This window comes from Priapulus caudatus, unplaced genomic scaffold, assembly GCF_000485595.1.
Source record: "Priapulus caudatus unplaced genomic scaffold, Priapulus_caudatus-5.0.1 Scaffold265, whole genome shotgun sequence".
Classification (NCBI taxonomy): Eukaryota; Metazoa; Priapulida; class Priapulimorpha; order Priapulimorphida; family Priapulidae; genus Priapulus; species Priapulus caudatus.
Window position 1 is genome coordinate 196,682 of NW_014577326.1, and position 15,321 is coordinate 212,002.

Here is a 15,321-nt window from a genome sequence, read left to right on the forward strand (position 1 = left end):
GGCCTACCGGTTTCATAACTGTAGAAACAGTTAGATGTAACGGTGTACATATATTCGTGATATATAGGATCATAGTGATACATCCTAAAAAGAAAGATGGAAGCCATGAGTGAAAGGTCAGGGGTAGTAAGTAGCTTATATCGCTGTGTGTTTCTTCTGAGCAATGGACTCGACATCACAAGAACAGTGCACGGTTGCTTTATTAGCTCAGCTAACGAAGTCAGAAAGTCAGATGCAGCGCTTGTAGAATCGCATGAATGTCCATCCATCCGTTCGTGCGTCCAACAGTTGCGGCACAAATCTTAACCGCGCGATGTACGATCTTGATATTCGGGACGTCGGGGGGAACTCAGTGTCCACTAATTGACAGTTTACTTTTATGATCAGTGAGTGCGCACGCTAATTTGTTCCCGTATTTGTTTCCTAGCCTGCCTGAGAACCAGTGGAGAGGAGAGACGAACAATTACTTCATTTAGGTGGCAGAGAAATGGGCGTCGCAATCCCCTCTACTCCGTGCCAGCACTGAATAACAGGTACGTGTGCACGCGTGCGTGCCAGCTAGCCAGATGTCCACGCTTACGCTAGCCATATAACCTATGCGATATTTGCATTATGTCAGGTGAGTCTGATGGTCGCTATATAGTGACTTTAATTAGTATCGGTGGCAGCCCGCCCCCCCCCCTCCCCTTATGGCTGCGCTATTGGGTGTTAATGCAAGCGCTGCATTCGTGCGTGATCTATAATGGGGCACGCGATTAATGCCGCACCAGATGTAACTGTACACGCTACCGTTGAACTACACGCAGCATCCACTGCTCTCCGTGTGTGCTGTATGCTAGACTGCTGCGGCTCAGGCGTACGTAGTACAGTGGCGGTCATGCGCTGGAATAGCTCTAGACTTTCATACCAGCTGCTGCAGCCTCGCAATTTTAACGGCTCGCATATCGAACTGAATTAAAGATCAATGAAATTAGAATCATGCAGTGAAAGTGGTAACGAGGTTTGCCTTTGTGCTTGCGTTTCAATTTGCACAGGGAATTACTAGGCTGGCCTCGCCTAGAGGGGAATCTAACCTGGGAATGGCGATGTGTTTGACGAGGTTTGCGGCTGACAGCTAGTCCAGGCTATTTACACTTCATTTGACCGGTCTGGTGGAGGTTTAGTAACGTCGTGTTAAACCTATGCATATGTAGGGCTTCAGCAATCATACTCATGGCCAGGAAAAAGACATTCGTGGCCAGTACTAAAACGGTCTAAGGGCGCGTTTCACTAACGTTCGTTCGCTATTTTTCCTTCGCTATTTTCAAAGTTGATCGATAAATAGCGAAGAACACGTCCGCGCGTGTTTCACAAAGCTCCGTTCGCTAAAGTTATTCGTTATTTAGCGAACAACTTTAACGACACCTTTGCAGGGTCGCGGTAAATTTAGCGAAGGACTTGCGGTGTATTTTAAACCCTATAAAAACATAGTGTAGCGCAGTGTGCGCTGTATATTGTAGCAGCGATGTCGCGGAGGTTAATTGTTTCAGATAAATGCACCTAACTTTATTACAAACGATAGGCACACTATTCGCGCGAATACAAGCTCGTGCCTGTGCTGTACACACATATACAATCAGACTGACACAGGCAGACTTGCCAATCTTTCTCAATTCATCTGCTAAAACGGTTTCACATAGCAGCAATGGTGTCTTCAGGGTCGGTGGTGACAAAGGTGATGTCATTCAAATATGGCACATTGATAAGCAACACAAGCAGCTGCTCGTGTTCCCAGTCGATATTCCTTGTGTGTCAAACTCAGTTGTGTAGCTACATGTGTAAGTGTCTGTCCAATGGCTTTGTGAATTTTAAATTTTATTCACAGTATTTACAAAAAGGTTTTTTATTTAAAAATATAAAGAGTACTCGTTTTATGTAGACTGGTACCGGCGTCAGGCTTGCTCTGTTTGTGCTAGAGAACTGCTTGTGCTGGTACAAACACTGGGGCCGCGAACCAGTCTACGTTTCCTGCAGAACGCTACGATCGGCTAATAGTGATATCGATATCGATCGGCGATATATATATATATATATATCGATCGATCTTGATATCGATTATCATATAGTAATAATATATCGGTATCGGTGCTATCATAGATATAGAAGAAGAGATCTTCTATATCTATGATGCTATAAATACTGATCGGCAATGTACAGCCCAAAATCACCTCAAATCGACATGAGTTTTATTACGATGTTAATGGGCGATAACGCACCTACCTAAAACACTTAGCACTTATTTCGAGTAACTCTTATCGCCGACATCACAACTGCAAGCAGCGTATAGTATGTGAGCACGACTGCACAACTGCAAGCAGTGAGCACAACTGCACGCAGCGGAGTGTATATAGTGACGAGCATGGCAAACTTTTTATTGTATCAAGCTTATAATCGAGATAATGAAAGACGACATTTACGAAGCGAAAGAGTTTTCAGAGACAGAACACAACCGTTTGTTGCCTACAATGATACAGAAATTATCGCCAGATATAGATTGCTCAGGCATGTCATTGCTAATCTAGTAGATCAACTGGACGATGAGCTCTCGAGCCATTTCTGCGTCTTTGCAAGTATTTGCGGCAAGTTATTCGGTTCTCCATGTTGATTAGGCCACAGATGTATACCCAATACAATATATGTTGGGTATACATCTATGATTAGGCATATGACAGAGCATAACCTATCAACAACTACGCCACGTGTTTGTAGTTGCCGCCAGCTGACGCGAAGTTGTTCGCTAAATAGCGAGTATTCGCTCAATCGTAAAAGTAGTATTCGTAAATCACTAAATCGCTAATCGCTAAATAGCGAGAGCATAGCGAAGCGTTAGTGAAACGCGTTGTTCGGTAAAGTTGATCGGTAAAGTTCAGGAGTAGTGTGTGAAATGCAGACGTTTCCCATGAGACGGACCAGTGGCCGGACCTCATGAGAAGTGGCTTCTAATGTTCAGTGCAGACGTAAACGTTTACACGTTTAACGATTGATCGCTTAAAAATTTTGTGTTAACATGTTACTGATTATTCCAGTAGAAAAGTTACCACAAGTTTGTGCTGTTATGGTATATAAAATTGCAAATAATGCAGCCACATTCTTTCGTGTCGCGATAATTCCTTTGGAATTAGCAACCACCACGCATCACACCAGCATCTCTTTAAATTACGCTGTAGTTCTAGACTGGTGCAGCGCCTTTATTACTTTTAATGCAAGTTACCATTAACAAAGTTTAGGGACAGGGTTACGCGAGAAACAAGTGACATCATCGTGTAATTAACCGCGTCAGCAAGAAACCAACAAACAAATTCCAATCGTTGCATATTTTGGTGAAAGTAACGATATACTAGTGCTCTAAGACATGTCAGCCTAACTTGATGTTGCTGCTGCAGCAAGTATTGCAATGGTCTCAAAAATACGAGAACGGTCGGGGAGACTGTTCGAAGTCATTACTTCAAGAGGGAAAGGGGGCGTAAAATGACGTAGGTGGCGAGCTTATAAATGCCCAGAGGGTGTGCTGGTTTCTTCGCGATTTAATTAATGAGTTTACATCAGTGCAGTGCTGTGTTATTGCATGTGAAAGGCCATAATTTTGGCGTTGATTTTCGTAATTTCAAATGTTAATTTTAACCAATTCGTGCACCTGTGTCTTTTCTTTCACCAAGACAAGAGTTTGAGCCGGGAACAGCGGAGGTTCAGTTCTCTCCTGAATTCGTGTATTTATTTTAATCTAGCAGCAGCTTCTTGATATGAACGAACAGCTTCTTGCATTACGTCATACCGGCTTCGCTATAGCAATTAGAGGCTGGAATTGTATCTACGCGTGGTTTGTGGCTTACTGCAGACAAGAGACTGTGTATGCGATACTAGGATAGCTGTACGATCATCTGATGTCAAGTCGAGTTGCATTCTAGACTGATTTCACGTCGGCTTCGTGAACAACTTGTGAAAGCAGTGCACTCAAGTGGCACGAGTCGAAAGACGACGTCGTGTCAGTCTATCGTGAATCGGTGAATACAATTATACTGGAATCGGAGGTTTTCATAGCGCTGTCGATTTTGTCTAGACACATGTTACACGAGTCGCTGCGACGATTTTCAAGACTGCACTCCAAAAGCCCTGTGGCTGAGCCCACGAGTTTGATTCTTAACAGCCTGCGAAACCATTGCAATGTATCACCTGAAATTGCGTTTTTGCCTTCCATGGACATTGCTGTTATTGCACAAATGAGTACATGATTTACAGTTGATGACTTGATGAGATGTCAACCTAATAACTGTCAACGTGTCTGTAACTATCGTAAATCAGTGCAAACATTCTGGTTCTTCAGTGAATGGCGTGTAAGAGTGACAGTATATAGTAGTAGCACTACGGGGGAAAGGTAATATATCTCCAGTGTCGAATAGCAGGAAATTTACGGGCAATTACAAGAACATGTATTTATTATTGGAATTCCTGCTCTTATACAGTAAGCAAGCGAGTGTAGATCCAGAGATATGTAATCACTAGATGTGTGTGCGTGTCAAGGTTGTGCATATATCTTGCCGTTTCAGCATAATATGTCGTGTGAGATACACTCGGGCGCAGTGGCAGCTTGTCATGAGTGATTAGCCTCAACCCCTTCACTAATTGCAAACGTCGTATTCGCTCGTCACTGTCAGTGCGAGTCATGCGAGCGGCTAGGATTGAATAACTGTCATCGCATTTCTACGAAAAATGCACCATGTTAGGTTTTAAATATAAAATTAGACGCCGTTTGCTCGTTTACATAATTGGTAAGATTAGCATGACCAGAAATAGGCTGTCCTTTCTTCACTGGCGGCATAGTGGTTAACGCAACGAACTACTGTCGTGCTCCATTACTTTTATATGGTTAGTTTTCCTACTATACTAAGGTGTACGTTGCCTATAGGGCACACAGCACTTGCTGCGCGATTTCGAATGCTTACACTAAAACATATCTATATCAATGCCTTTAGGGTCAAGTAAGGTGTTTTCGAAGGCTCCTTATGAAAACACTCTATCCATACAGGCGCAAGTAGAAAATAATTACGTTCACGTACATACGCTTGTAAAACTTGTACAACGACTCGTAACCGAATAAAATTGAATTATTTCCATGAAAATCGAAACGACGCCGCGCGAAATTCATCCTAACCTTTCGCGCGACATTAAAAAAATTTCTAAGTCAGAGAAGGGATGTATCAGGGATATGTGAGCAATGAAAAATCTACCAAGTCAGAGAAGGGATGTATCAGGGATACATGATCAGTGATAAAAATGTTTAAGTCGTAGAAGGGATGTATCAGGGATACATGATTAGCATTAAAAACATTTCTAAGTCAGAGAAGGGATGTATCAGGGATTTTTCTTCAGAACATTAAGAGAAGGGATGAATCAGGGATAAATGCTCAATAATCCCTTCCAATTATGCTTTTGGCAGGGATACCTGATACATCCCTGATACATCCCTTCCAGAAGAAGGTATCCCTGACAAAATAGCTGGGGGTGCAAAAGGAGGCAAATGCACAAGATAGTGGAACGGTAGGAGGTGGTGCAGGTGGTGGAGGTAGTAGAGAGCACTGAGGTTGAACTCCTTTCTTTGGAGAAACACTCCCTATGTGCTTTTTCAGCCGACTAATTAAATCGTTTTCCTCAGTTCAAAATCTCTAATATGTTTACACTGCATGATATGATTTCGTATTTGTCGTCTCAGGGTTTTTGCAGTGTGTTGGTGCGTCGGGGATTTTATAGCAGTTGCTGCTGCGTATATAGTTTAGTTCGGTACTAATTACTAGCGGTAATTATACAGATCAAAATCAGTTAGTATTTTGGCTGATATAGGTTGTCTTATTGGAAACAACAATTTTTGGTATATATACTCAATGTCAAAACGTATGACAGTATATATCCACAAACTGTTACCTGGTGAAAATTTGGGGGAAAATGTGTGTGTATAGGGGATATAAGAACAATAATTGGGTTCTCAGTTTCTCATTAGTGCTAACTTACAGCTAACTTCGAGCTATGACGAGATTCTACTGCAAAGCAGAGTAAATAGTGGTAGTGCTGGAAGCGAATGTGTTTACATCAAAAGGAACTGCGAAATTGGTGGTCTAATGCAATTTCTACCATAAAAAGCAAACAGAAACTCTTAATGTAGTTTCGTGAATTATTTAGTAAAAATCAAACATAAATGTTTGATACTGTGGTATTATTTGCAAACATAATCACTTTAAGGCCTATGATTTATGCTTCTATGATCTTTGAGATAAAATTATCAAATTTGATAATGTCCATCCATTTTCATGTTATGAATGGTAACTGAATATTCTAAAGAGTATTCGTAAATAAATTAAAATTCATCATTTCCAATTTAATCAAATTTAAGATCTTGTGAGAACGAGATTTTAACCCTTAAGATGTTTAATGAGTGAATGATATGAGGTTTTTTATACGTCATATTTTAAACAACTTTTTGTTGTTACACAAAGGCATATATATATACTTTATATCAGGAGTAGATAATAGGGAATCCCTATTATCTACTCCTGTTTATATGCATGCATTATTACGTGTCATCATGGTCAGTCAGTAGGAAATGGAATAGGAGGCACTTATACGTTACCATTTAGCAGTTTTAAAGCCAAGCCTACAAGCATACGGTATTAGTATATATCTGAACGAATTTGGTGTTTTTTTAGGAATTTATTAGTTAAGCAGGATTACTCATGTGCAATATAATTCTTGTGCATGTTTTCACTGCTATTGACTGCGTGTATCGTCTTGCCAGGCTGTGCAGAACCAAGGGTGTGTAAGTTGTCTTTTTCATTAGCAAATGCCGCTACATGCTGTAAAGGGATGCAAGAACTCTGTATCAAGAGCATATATAAACTCATTGAGGGCTCGTGCGGTAATGAGTATATGTATAGAAATGCCTTTGTATTAGCAATTCGTAATTTTGTGAATGACTACTAAGTAATATCTTTATCTTTTCCAGAGTCTTCAAAAAGAGCAGTCCAAATAGTAAGGTAAGTGTCAGATGTTTTATACTGGAGTTGGTCAATATAGGGAAAGAAGCGTAATGCGTTTTTTGTTTCATATATTATAATATATAACTTTTGACAGTTCGTCTTGACGATCTGTAAGACATTATCAGATATGTTTGTGTTCTCTATCCGCCGCGAGATGCAGCAGTCGGCGCGACGGGAAAACAGTATTGGCTGAAGCCTACGAATAGACGCTGCTCCACCACGTGAAAGACTGCTTTTGATTCCGCGGCAATTAGAGAACAACAAACATTAAGCAATCAATAAATCACAGTAGATATCTACTTGCCTTAGTATTAATACATCGATGCAAAATTTAAAGTATCTGCCATTAAATTTATTTTTCTGTAGATTATTGGAGAAAAGTTTATTATCAGAATTTCGAATATGGCCACACATTGGCCATTTGGATCAATTTTCACCAATATTCGAAGTCTTCCAAGATTTTTAGGTCATTACAGCCTACATACTAATTTGAGCAACAGTTCAAATATTGTGAGTCTTTATACTCACCTGAACGGCCGATTTCGTACAAGTAATTGTGCTCATCTGTACTGTGCACACCACATTGTCACCTTGACTAGTAATTGAATTCTTTAGATGTGTCATAGTTTTCTAAGACAGTGAAGCTATGAATTTTCTCTTATTCTCGCATCATTATCTAAAAATTAAAAAACTGTGTTCTCGATATATTTAACAATTACAGTTACTATCACCTCTACGACGGCGCATTAGTTCTTCCGCTGCCCAGAGTCAATACACTAGATGCCTACCCCCATAGTCATTTTCAAAGTGGAACATTCAAGCGACATGGTCAGGTGATAAATGGACACACTATAGACAAATGTTATTGCAGCCGAATTTATGATTGATCATATTAGGGCAATGCTTATGATTAAGGCAGTGGCGTAAAAATTGGCCAAGATCTTAAATAATTGCATGATATGCGGGAATGAGGCGAACAAAATCATCAACATTTTAAGAATATACTTTAGATTTAATAAGGTTATATAATATGATTATATATATATAATGTATAATATATATACTATATATTATAAGTTGGCTAAATGTTCTCTAATGTTTAAGAATGCCGTACATGAGCTAGGGGTCTTACCATCGATTTTTAAGATTTAAGCTTCTAACAATTTCACCACAGATACTCTAGCCATTACTTCTGTTACCCTCATCTCTGTATTCTGACCTGCGCCTATTGCAGATCTATTGATCATGTTTGCTTATTTTGGTCTTTAACGCAAAAAGTAAATACACAGCATGCATTTTAAAAAGCATCTAGATCACTCTTTTTTTCTGAACAAAATGGAGAATACAATAAAAACATTTCCGTTAAGTAGTGCATGCGACATGAGCCATCCAGTCGACTGATGGAATTAGAAAAAAGCAAACATTTATACAACAACAATGGTACACCTCTGGCCTGTTAACAAACTCAGACTGATGATAGCGAGATATTAGATAATCTTAAAATTAATTCTTAGCCCAAATTACTTTTTTTCTATTTTCTAATTTATTAGCGTACCCTATGAATTCCAAAATTCTAAGACAACAATTTTTACATTTCATATTATTTTTTCCTGAATAAGGGTAGGCCTATTTCTTGGTTGTTTATTATGCTTTTTTTCATACAACGGCCTTAGCAGTTATTGTAGTATTTGGCTCTTCCGTTTTTGGGGCGATGTAAAAAACACAGCCCAAGAACAACACAAATAAAATGGTAATTAGTTATACGGATATGCAGTAGTAGGCCTAGTGCAAGACGTCATGATCATGCATGTAATCATTGTAGCGATAGATGATCAGTGAATTATGTTTAAAAATGAATTAAAATGAAAAACCATATTAAAGCAGAAGAATGAGTACTTACGACTCAAGACTCTAGTTACACGAAACTGTGACTGTCTTTTTTCCGTTATGGAATTTTTACAAGTATCACCGAGTTTCTGTGTATGAGAAATTTCGAAAATTTTCTCGTATCCACGTAGTGCTGCTCTTTGATATCAGTATAACTGACCACACTTGACACTTTGGTTGAGTGTTCTTGATGAGTGTGACTGACCAGTCATGTGCATTAGAACGGTTGAAGAAGTTCCATCAATGTCTCAATTGATAATATAAGTGAACAATCAAACCATGGCGCGGTTCTTCTTGGCAGACGGGAGGAGGTGTGTCATGAATTTTTCACTTGATTCGTGATCATTGGTGAATTCTACGTAATCATAAACATAAAAATTTGAATTTGAAGGGGAAAAATAAATCAATGATATTTAGATTCATTCCTATCACTTTAACAGAAAAAAATGAACTGAAAGATTTATCTTCCCGCAATAAGTTCCGCCAATTAAACCGAAGTATCATGGGTGTCAAAGCCACAGCATGTGCGACACCATAGGAGTTGCGTGGTCGCAGCATATATATAATAACTATTATACACACTTCTATGGCGACACTTGGAGCGAGCTACCAACTTTACCAAGGACTCAAGTGAGCCTACATATTTATAAACCAGTTATATGGTAGCTCCCTTGATCTCTACGTAGTACCGTATTACTATTAAACTACGTTTAGTAGTAGAGCTATCAGTGTGTTCGATCTGCCGTCATGTGCTTTCATTTGCATGAATCCAGCAATTTGATTTTCCAGAATTATCATCTAAATCTAAATTAAAAAATCATAGCTCTACAACTATCTGAACTTGAATGATAAAAGACGTACCGAGCGTTTAGCTGTTTTCAGTTGATGAACAGTGCTGTTTGGTAAGTTTTTATGTTTATTAGTGCAATATGTGTATTCATGTCGAGCTGTTTGTTGTTTTGCTTCACCATATATACCAGTCTACATCACCTTACTGTACTCGATAAGTACCTACAGTATTCTTAAACTACAAGTCTAGAGATATACAAAAGGGCAGAATACTAAAAATACAGGATGAGAATATTCCTGAACTGCGGCCGTTCAATAGAATTACGTAACGCAAACAATTCACATTGTCGTTGACCCCTCACCCCCCCTACTCTCCTACTCCTAGTCCGTAGTCTAGCTCCTGTACGCATTATTGTATCTTTTTGACAGCCCCCCTAATTACATATGGTACGCCTCGCAAAATTCGTTCTTTGATCCTTTTTGATTCATGATTTACGTACGTACGGCATGTTAGATGTGCACGATGCGATTTCCAAATATCGATATTTATCCCACAGTGTCAGTATAAACTATAGACGCTTGCGACAGTCAGCTTATCTGAAGTCTGGTACATGTATCCGACTTCGAACAGCCGCAGACAAATTAAAAACAATGGCCGGTTTTAATAGATCACGTTCGGGCGCTGCGCTGTTAGGTCAACAATGCCGCTTGCAGGGGTTTTTACGAAGTTGTCTGACAGCGGAAACAAATAAACAGCGCGAAACACAGCAGGGTTCTGTCTTTAAAGTAGGTCTTACTTGCCTGTATTAAATTTGTTTTCTCAGTTTAAACAAATTTTTCTGTACGTACGTAAGTACGCACGGCTCGTCCTGAGACCCCCTCCATCTCCGTACACAAAGCATACTTTGTTCTTTAAACCTTCCTATACCTATGGTCATGGCGTACTAATTTATGAACAGCCCCTAATGAATTGTTTAAATACGAGACAAGACTCTAACAAAAAACTGACCACAACTGTGTGTTAGGATGATTTTTTGGCATTGGATAGGCTGAATATCTTACTCGATACAAAATATTTTACCAATTTCGTATTATTTTCAGGGTGAATTGGAATAATAATGAGTTCTCACACCCAAAAGACGTGGACCTTATAAAAAAAACACAAATACGACAATGATGCTAAATGTCGAGAACTACGAAATGGCGATGACGCAAGATAGTCTACTGCAAGTTCTCATTCACAAATTTGATATAGAGACACTACTACATACTACATGTACTAGTCCTACAGAATGTTTAACCAATCAGCTTCAAGATGACATAGTTGTAGATGAACTTTGAATGTCTTGTGCAGAAGAATATGTCGATAATTATCCAGATGAGTGTTTGGTTAGTGACGATGATCACAGTGATTGCAATCAGGACACAATACCACCTGGTTTCAGTCAACGAGGAATCAGTGCCAATATTTTGCGGATCACGACTTACATTAGCGTGTAGTATGTTGTTGATAGTCACATTTGTAATGAGACATAAACTTTCAGGTGAATGTCTGTCAGATCTCTTGACTCTGATTGAATTGCATTGTGCTCTTCCAAACATCTTTGCCGCAGGTCACCAAAAATATTTTCAAGCGATTTCTTCAAAATCATCCATTTCACTGGAATTCCATTATTACTGTTGAAAGTTGTAGACATTACAATGGAAGAATCGATGTGTTTCTCTGCTGCTCAAGTACTTGGACTCCAACTACTTCATTCTCATTCCCAGTGATTCAGCAGCTGCAAATTATTGTTAAAGGTAAGGTAGGTCCCTGTAGGCCGTTATTTTTAATGGAAGATTCCATTCAGTGTTGTTAATGCGCATTATTGGCCACCTTAATATAGTTTAGGCCAAACCTAAATATAGGTGTTGGTTACGGTTTTCCTGACCGACCCTACTTATTCCAGCGCGACCTAAAAACATTTATTTGTCAATTTTCTTTAAAGTAGAAAAAAAAAAAATAATGAATTGCGACAGTTCCCTGCTTCAAAAAGCAAAACCTGAAATACCTTGAAATACCGGCATTTGAGATCGACAGATAAATCAGGGGCAATGCTCTAGTGTAGACGAGGCTCATGTAGACTTTTAGTCTATGTGTTTTGTCTTCATTGGCAGAGTCCTTCAATGATATCATCACCTACAGATATTCAAAACAGTCAGAAAGGAATAGCAACATCACTGATGTTTGGATGAAAACTTTATAAGGAAAAGTTTGATGGAATTTTTATCCGTGGATCAAATGTGGATCCAAAGAAAATGAAGTACACATTTCAACACAGATGATACCGATGGTGTTGCACTATTTCGTTCAAATAGTATGTCTGTATGGCCCATATACCTGACAATCAATGAGATACCACATCAAAGAGTGTGTTTTTAATTGAAATGTGATTAAAAATTGAATGGACATGAGCATTATTTTGACCACAGTGATATCCAGGATCAAGCATTAAAAAGATGTAGACATGTAACGTCATGTAACCCTTACCTTATGGTGATTCTTTTGATGTTCCATGACCATTCAATTTATGAATCCAACGAACCTTATTACATAATAGCACCTATCTTTATTCTTATTTCATATGCAAGCAACAGCAATTATTTTAAGAATGAGTCATGCCAATGCTGAGCTTCAGTTGACAGCGCTGCTTTATCTGTGTAGTTGCTTTGATGGTCTTTATTTAAACTGTTATTTTCAAGGTACACGAGAAAGTACAGAATATTCGCAGGATTATGGTTTGGAGAAAATAAGCAGACATGTTGTTGTATCTAGAGCCATTAGTCAAGGAATTCCAATAAATGTACATGGAAGGTATGTATGGATGACCTATCTTGAGTTCATTTCAGACAATGTGCTTTAGTTATTATTATTAGTTTCCCTTGCTGTGATAAAAGTTGAAGGTCAAATCGCCAAGTGGGCATGGTGTTCCTGGACCCCTAGTTATTATATGAATGCGATTCTCGTGGATTATTTAGATTTTAAATTTTAGGCATTGCTCTAGAAGAACTGCTGATTGTCAATACTACTTGTGTGTCTTGCTTTGTTTTGCATGTGAATCCTGACAGCACTAATTTTTGTCTTACTTTTCAGGTTTCAGCATTTGTCCATTCTGGAAAGGAATATATTGTTAGAAGCTATTATGTTAAGTGGTGTATTCGATTCCCCAGCAAGATCTAGTACTCAAAGATGTTCTGCAGTTCAATGGTTACAACAGCTGTCCAAATTGCATGATACCAGGTGAAAATTTGCAGTGAGCGAAAGGGTCGTGTTACTGTATTTCGTTTCGATACCTCTGCAGCAACTGGCCACCATGACATTCGAACAACATCACAAAACATACCTGGATGCTATGAAGGCTGAAAAAGATGGAAAAGTTGTAGCTGGCATTAAGCGATTGAGCTGGCTGTATAAATTACCACTATTTGATATAATTCGTGAGTGACTGTGGACTATATGCATGCAGTTCTCTTGGGAGTCACTAAATCTCTAATGAACAATGGATGGACAAACGTATAACGACAGAGGCATATTTCATTGGTACTAAGGACAAACTCAAAATACTTAATCAGCCGCTTAATCAATATCAAACACCTGTTTCAATCAGCAGACACCAAAGGCCGATCAGCGATTTGGTCATTGGAAAGAAGCATCTGAGATCCGGTATTCTGCTTTTTTTTACAGCATTCCAGTTTGTTTGAAATACTTCCAGCTGAATATTATCAACACTTCATTGCTGCTGCTATCACAATCAATCTTCATCCTACTCAAGTCTTCTATCCCCCAGCAGAGCTTACTGTTGCTAGAGAACTGCTCATAGAATGTTTGTTTAGGATGGGATTGTTGTATGGAGCTCGTATGGATACCTCAAAATGCTCACTCTCTCTTACATTTAGTGGCATAGAAGTCTCTGACTTTAGGACCACTCTGGGCACATTCTTGCTTTTTTATGAGGACCTTAACGGTGACCTAAGGAATTGTTTCATGGTACACAAAAAGTACAGTTACAAATAATGTATGCAATATCCATACAAAAGAAAGATACCAGATCTTATTAACCTGTTTAATACCTGATCTCCCGAGGATTTATTTTATAAACGAACTTGTTAGTGTATCATAAAGTTAAAGAAATCCGACTGCAAGATTATCTGTGACCGTGTTTTAGCAGTTCATCCGCTTGTCAAGATAAGCTTGGAACAATTGCCACAACAGCTCTTGTCAACCATTGGTGGGTCCATCATGGAGGCCTCTAAATTTACGCGATTGTTGTTTCACGGCAGAATTGTACACAGTGTGTCGTACACAGCCAACACACCAGCGAAACAGCGCTGTGCCCTCTATAGTCAACGCAGATAAGTGTGACTTCGGAGAGATTCAGTTCGTTCCTGAAGTTCGGCGTGTCAACTTCATACAAATTATTTTATGGTGTAAAAAGATTCGAAGAATGTGATGAATATTTTCAAATCGTTTTTTCTCATATCCAGAGTAGTGAAAAAAGAACCGGTGAGGAGAGTTGGATGTTATCGCTGTAGAACGTTTGATTAATCTTGCATTCTTTGTCGATTCAAAACATGAGAGTTATTTGTTCATCACTGTGCTGCCAAATTCTGTTGAAAAGGACTAACCCTCTGTACCTGATTGCCCCCGCTACCCCCCCCCCCGCCCCGCCGCTGGACCCAGGCTATTTTCAGCTGAAAACACATTGTCATTCCCATCCCTGGTCATACTATTTTGGAGTAGTCTACATGTATGGGTGCTTATGCATGTATAAACTGCCTATCAATTTTAACATGCATTTCTCATTAAAACCTCAAAATATTGTTCGCATGTGATGTAACTCCAAATATGTATATAAACGACTTGTTAGTTATCATAAAGTTAAGAAACGACTGAAGTTATCTGTGACCGTGTTTTAGCAGTTCATCCGCTTGTCAAGATAAGCTTGGAACAATTGCCACAACAGCTCTTGTCAACCATTTGGGTGGGTCCATCATGGAGGCCTCTAAATTTACGCGATTGTTGTTTCACGGCAGAATTGTACACAGTGTGTCGTACACAGCAACACACCAGCGAAACAGCCGCTGTGCCCTCTATATCAACGCAGATAAGTGTGACTTCGGAGAGATTCAGTTCTTCCTGAAAGTTCGGTGTCAACTTCATACAAATTATTATATGGTTGTAAAAAGATTCGAAGAATGTGATAATATTTTCAAATCGTTTTCTCATATCAGAGTAGTGAAAAAAGAACCGGTGAGAGAGTTGGATGTTATCGCTGTAGAACGTTTGATTAATCTTTGCATTCTTGTCGATTCAAAACATGAGAGTTATTTGTTCATCACTGTGCTGCCAAATTCTGTTGAAAAGGACTAACCTCTGTACCTGATTGCCCCGCTACCCCCCCCCCCGCCCCCGCGCTGGACCCAGGCTATTTTCAGCTGAAAACACAAATTGTCATTCCCATCCCTGGTCATACTATTTGGAGTAGTCTACATGTATGGTGCTATGCATGTATAAACGCCTATCAATCTTTAATTGCATTCG

The 15,321-nt window shown here is 39.2% G+C and overlaps 1 protein-coding gene across 2 annotated transcripts in view; it reads left to right on the forward strand.

The window, feature by feature from the left end:
* The first annotated feature begins 427 nt into the window (after window positions 1-427).
* LOC106808282 (protein phosphatase 1 regulatory subunit 16A-like) overlaps window positions 428-15,321 on the forward strand; it is a 126,356-nt gene continuing 111,462 nt past the window's right edge. For both annotated transcript variants that reach the window (XM_014810929.1, XM_014810930.1), the window contains exon 1: window positions 428-533. The gene's annotated coding sequence lies outside the window, so the exon portion shown is untranslated. The remainder of the gene's footprint in view (window positions 534-15,321) is intronic.